Source organism: Rutidosis leptorrhynchoides, chromosome 5 (assembly GCF_046630445.1).
Source record: "Rutidosis leptorrhynchoides isolate AG116_Rl617_1_P2 chromosome 5, CSIRO_AGI_Rlap_v1, whole genome shotgun sequence".
Taxonomy (NCBI): domain Eukaryota; kingdom Viridiplantae; phylum Streptophyta; class Magnoliopsida; order Asterales; family Asteraceae; genus Rutidosis; species Rutidosis leptorrhynchoides.
Genome location: NC_092337.1, coordinates 230,054,073 through 230,060,762, shown reverse-complemented (window position 1 = coordinate 230,060,762; position 6,690 = coordinate 230,054,073).

Below are 6,690 nucleotides of genomic sequence, written 5' to 3'. Positions count from 1 at the left end.
AACTCCGGGTCTTCCTGCGCTTCTGCCGTATTAATATTGAAAACTCTTCCGCGGCCCTGCCGATTAGTATGCCCCTGATTCGAGCAATTTCTACTAGAGTGGCCCGGTTTTCCACATCCAAAACAAACTATGGCGGTGTTATTTGTTCTGACATTATTTGTTCTTTTAGTTCTGTTATGCATTGGTCCGTAGATCTCGCACTATGACCATTTCTTTTACACCTGGTGCAAAATGTCGTGCAGAACCCCTGGTGATGCTCTTCACACCTTTGGCATGGCTGTTTTTGATTTTTGTTGCCATTGTTGTTATTGAGATTGTTGTTGAGATTGTTATTGTTGTCATTGTTGTTGTTGTTATTGTTGTTGGGACGGTTATTGTAGTTATTGTTAGGACGTTTGATGAAATTGTTGTTACGATTGATATTGCGGTTGTTAGGATAGTTATTGCGATTGTGGTTGTGATTGTTGTTGTTGTATTGGTGACTCTTGTCACTGATTTCTTCCCACTTTCTCTTGACTTGTTTCATGTTAGCCTCTTCGGCCACCTGCTCTTTAATCCTTGCTTCGATCTGATTCACTAGTTTGTGAGCCATTCGACTTGCCTTTTGTATGGAGGCGGGCTCGTGTGAACTCACATCTTCTTGAATCCTTTTCGGTAACCCTTTTACAAATGCGTCGATCTTCTCTTCTTCGTCTTCGAACATTCTGGGACACAATAGGCACAACTCTGTGAATCTTTGTTCGTACGTGGTGATATCAAAACCTTGCGTTCGTAATCCTCTAAGCTCTACCTTGAGCTTATTTACCTCGTTTCTGGGACGATACTGCTCGTTCATCAATTGCTTGAATGCTGACCACGGTAGTGCGTAAGCAGCATCTTGTCCTACCTGCTCGAGATAGGTATTCCACCATGTTAACGCAGTACCTGTGAAGGTATGCGTAGCGTACTTTACTTTGTCTTTTTCAGTACATTTACTTATGGAAAACACCGATTCAACCTTCTCAGTCCACCGTTTCAATCCGATTGGACCCTCGGTTCCATCAAATTCCAAAGGTTTGCAGGCAGTGAATTCTTTGTAGGGGCATCCTACACGATTTCTTGTGGAATTAGTTCAACTGCTAGAACCAGAGTTATTGTTGTTATTTTGCATTGCGGCTTGTACTGCGGCTATGTTTGCAGCAAGGAAAACACGGAAGTCTTCCTCACTCATGTTCAAGTTCTGACGAGTCGTCGGTGCCATTTCCTTCAGAAATAGCCAAAAGAATTGAGTTAATCATATAGAATTTAAGAGTAGTCAATAGTATTTCGTAGCATACTATGAACTTATTTATAAAAGCTTTTTCTTCATATTAGCATTTTATAGTTTTAATTCGGGTAGTACCTACCCGTTAAGTTCATACTTAGTAGCTACTATACAATTCAACTACTACGCTTTTATATGAAAAACTTATTACAATAATATTTCGCGTTCAAACTTTTATACAATATTTTACAAACATATAATACCACTATTATACATATAGGATGAAATATAGCACATAATAACTTTGCTACACGGCAGCTATAAAAGCAATTCTAGTTAATACGCAAGTCGTTCAGCAAAAGAAATAAAGACATGTAATTCATAAGTCCAGAAACAAGTCATGCATTCGGGTTTTACTGGTATTAGTTCCCATCCTTGATCTTGTGGAAAATAACCGTTGTGACAGTTGGCTAGGCAGCATGTTGTAATGTCGTCAAAAGGATGAGGGTTACGTAATGCCTAACAGCCCCGTAACAATCTAAAAACCTTGTTTCTCACCTCAACTACCGAGTCCGTCACTTGTGGGAAGGTTTTATTTAAAAGTTGCAACCCAATGTTCTTTTTCTCAATTTGATGAGAAGCGAACATTATTAACCCGTAAGCATAACATGCTTCTTTATGTTGCATGTTAGAAGCTCTTTCTAAAGAACGGAGTCCTATGTTGGGATATATTGAGTCAAAATAGGTTCGTAACCCGTAGCGTAAAATTGCATCTAGGTTTCCCGTACTAAATGCCTTAAAGAAAACTTGGCGTAACTTAAAGTCTCCCCAATGTGATATGCCCCATCTTTTAAAGGAAAGCCTTTTATAAACTAAGGCATGCCTGGAATGTCTTTCAAACGTTCGATAAACTAATTTTTTCGTAAATAATTGTACTGATGAATTCTTCCCGACTCTAGACAAGATTTCATCAATCATATCCCCTAGTAGGTCTTCTACAATTTTTGGTTGTCTATCCTTAACGTCCATTTTTGTTTTTATACTGTAAAATAAACAAGAATTAGATTCGTAAAAGATAATTAACAAATAATACAAGCAATTTTTACATATATCTTAAAAGTACAAGCACACAACAATACATATATTACACAGCATGATTACAACTCTTTATTCCGACTTACTCGTTTCTTCTTCTTCGGACTTAGTTCGTTTGGCTAATTTCCTAGGGATACATGGTGATCCTCTAATACGATCCGTCATTTTCACAAATGGTTTAGAAAAACCTGGTGGCCTAGATGTTCCCGGATTATTGTTAAAATCTAAGAAATACAGGCATTTACGATACACATAAAGTTCATCGGGGTCGGAATCAGATTTCTCTATTTTGATGCCCTTTCCCTTATTATTCTCTTTTGCCTTATTAAATTGAGTTGGGGTAATTTCTATAACATCATCAAAATCCTTGTCGGGATCCGATTCATCATAAAATTGGTAATTTTCCCAATATTTTGCTTCCTTGGCGGAAACACCATTGACCATTTTTAACTTTGGTCCATTGGTTAAGGATTTTCTTTTATTTAATCGTTTTACTGTAGGTATTAATATTTCATCCTCCGAAACCTCTTCTTCGTCCGGTTCCTCTTCTTCCGGTTCCTCCTCTTCCGGTTCCTCCTCTTCCGGTTCCTCCTCTTCCGGTTCTTCCTCGGGAATTTGTGAATCTTCCCAAAATATATTCGACTCTTCATTATTATTAGGTGAGTCGATGGGATTTGTACTAGAGGTAGACATCTATCACACAAAATGAAACACGTTAAGAGATTAATATATCACATAATATATACATGTTAATAATATATAGTTTCTAACAAAAAAAAATGTTAAGCAACGTTTTTAAAGAAAACACGGTCGAAGTTCAGACTCACTAATGCATCCTAACTAACTCGGTAAGACACACTAATGCAATTTTCTGTTTCTCTAAGACCAACGCTCGGATAACAACAGAAATGTCCAGTTCATATTGATTATAAATGTTCCATATTAATTGATTTCGTTGTGAGGTTTTGACCACTATATGAGACATTTTTCAAAGACTGCATTCGATTTTTAAAACAACCACAACCTTTATTTTATCGATAAAGGTTTAAAAATATTACGACGATTATCAAATAATGATAATCAAAATATAGCGTTCTCACACGACCATTACATAATGGTTTACAATAATATTACACAACAATATATGTCTTCGAATGCAGTTTTCAAACAATATTATACAAGCATGGACTCCAAATCTTGTCCTTAATTTAGTATGCAATAGCGGAAGCTCTTAACAATTACCTGAGAATAAACATGCTTAAAACGTCAACAAAAATGTTGATGAGTTATAGGTTTAACCTATATATTTATCAATCGTAATAATAGACCACAAGATTTCATATTTCCATTTTTCGTAAACATCATCCCATACATAGAGATAAAAATCATTCATATGGTGAACACCTGGTAACCGACATTAACAAGATGCATATAAGAATATCCCCATCATTCCGGGACATCTATAGGACATGATATAAAAAGTCGAAGTACTAAAGCATCCGCTACAATGGATGGGGTTTGTTGGGCCCAGTAAATCTATCTTTAGGATTCGCGTCAATTAGTAGACTGGTTTACTAATTCTTTGGTTACTAAGAAAAAAGGGCATATTCGGCTTCGATCATTCAACCATAGAAAGTAGTTTCACGTACTTGTGTCTATTTTGTAAAACATTTATAAAGCTGCATGTATTCTCATCCCAAAAATATTAGATTTTAAAAGTGGGACTATAACTCACTTTCACAGATTTTTACTTCGTCGGGAAGTAAGACTTGGCCACGGGTGTGATGATCCGGGAATTTCCAAACAAAATTAAACTTTATTTTATATTATTTCGACACGATAAGCAAAGTCTGTAATGTTGAGTCTCGAAAATTTTGGAACTATGTTCATATATTCAATTACCATTTGACTTCGACCATTCCCGACGATTCACGAACAATTATTTGAAAATAAATATGTATATATATAAGTGCATAAATAATAATTAGAGGTATTAAATAAAGTATTATATGATTTGATGTTTTGAATTAATAATTAAATTTTTAGTTAATATATATTTATGTAAATATAATGTAATTCGAAAATTAATTGTTTTAAATTCATGTAGGAAACAATAATAACACTCGTATATCATTCAAATGGTTATTTTAACAAACGTATTCAATTTTAAAATAAACGGTGATTCGAAAATGAGATCTATAAATATTATTATTATTATTATTATTAATAATAACATCATCATTATTATTATTATTATTATTAAAATTATTAATAACATTATTTTTATTGCTTTTATCATTGTTATTATTATTATTTTGATATTATTATCATTATTAACATCATTATTAATTATTATTATTGTTATTAATCAAAAATATTATTATTTATGTGTTTATTTTTAATGATAAATGATGATAACAGATATATATATATATATATATATATATATATATATATATATATATATATATATATATATCATGATTTTGTTAAACATCACAATCAAACTCTATCGAATTTTGATTCCTATCTCTCATAATGTTAAACGTCGAGTTCAGGTCACAAACATAGAAACAAAATCAGTTGGATGTCTAATCTACTTTTATTTTTATTTTTTCCTTCTCTCTGCTTCTGATTGTGAATATGTCGACCACTTTCTTCACTAGAATACAACCAAGATCAAATTCTTGAAACTATGTAATCAATTATCTTTGCTCTGTGTACTAAAGATTCCCACTAATATTGTTTTCTTTCTTTCATGCTTGTCTTCTTTCCTCCATCACAATTCACCACCTTTCCAACTACGATTCCCGTTCGAAGTGAAACCCATCACCTTCGATCCATCACAACCTTCACTCAATCGGACACCTTCACCATTAGAACAACCACCTTTGTTTTGGTGATCACCCACACAAACCATGAACCTAAACCGAATCCCATGACCAACCAATGATCACTGCTCGAACACAATCCAAAAGCACAACCATCGATCACCTCCTGTTATTCTCTAACGACAACCAAGCAATCATCATCTCCACATCTCTCATATCTTCTCTCTCTTTTAATATGTTTCTGTCCCTTCACGAATACCACCAAGATACTCGATTTCTTTCTTTGTGTTTTTGATCCACTTATAAAACCTACTACTTAGGTTTGAACAACTCCAACCTACTTCAATAAACCCACTCCTGCTTTTCTATTTTACAACTGCAATCACACGCAAACACCACATTTAAATACGCTGCAACATACATTTGAGTTCCTATTTAAAACTACCATTAGGACCTTCATTAAACCATCATAGATCGCCTCTACAGTCACGTGTCACATCTGTCCTCTTTCTGTTTCTATCATTCGACAAAAGCCAACCCAAATTCCATCGTGTTATCTTACTCCTGTATTACGAGTCACTGCTACAGCTACTCGTTAGGTTCCTGTTCTCTTGCCTTCTTTATCTTAAACTCAAACAAACCCACTCATGATTGATGCTCTAATGATGATAAAGTTAATTATGATAGTGGAATATGGATGTAGAGAGTGTACAGCTATTAGTTATCTGATTTGGTTCAATATAAAAACATCACCATCGATATTTTTTTTAGTTATTTGATTATGCTCCCACTTGCTAGTTAAAGAAAATGGTGGACCATTTATCCCTTCTAATTCGTGCCAACTCATATACCCTTGTATGCAAACAATTATTTTTTTTTACTTCGGTTATGGTTTGCAAGTAGGGCCGAACGACTAGTTTGCAAGTGGATTGTTCCTTTCCTGTTTCTTTTCGTTAAATACAACAGCAACCAGCAGATTAAAATTTCCTTGGGCCGTTTGGTTTGTGCTTAGTGAACTTTCACTGATGGGCTGAGGTTTCCTTTCAGTTGGGCCAGGGAGGAGTTAGGATATTGGGTCACAACTTGCAAGCCCAATGAGTTCTTTCTTTCTTTTTTTGGTTTCTTTCGGCAACAACACCAAGACAAGAATCATTGGTGTTGAAATTGAAGAAGTTTTCTGCTGATCGAATTAATATGCTTTGATAATGTAGGTAATGATATAGGATAATGATAATTGTATGATGATGATACTAGTTGTGATTGAATGATGATGAAGTTAGATAAATAAGATGATAACTATGGAATAATAATAAGGATGATTATGATGATCATGGTTAGAGTTATAAAGATGATAATGGGTGTTATGATTTTATGATAAAGATGAAGTCATAATATTTTTCGTTCAGGTTATATATTTTGAACGCGAAAGATAATACAAGAAAGTATAGGGTAGTGCAATGGTTTAGTCGTTTGTTGGTGTTAAGCGAGAGGTCACGGGTTCGAGCCTGGGCAGCTGTGTTT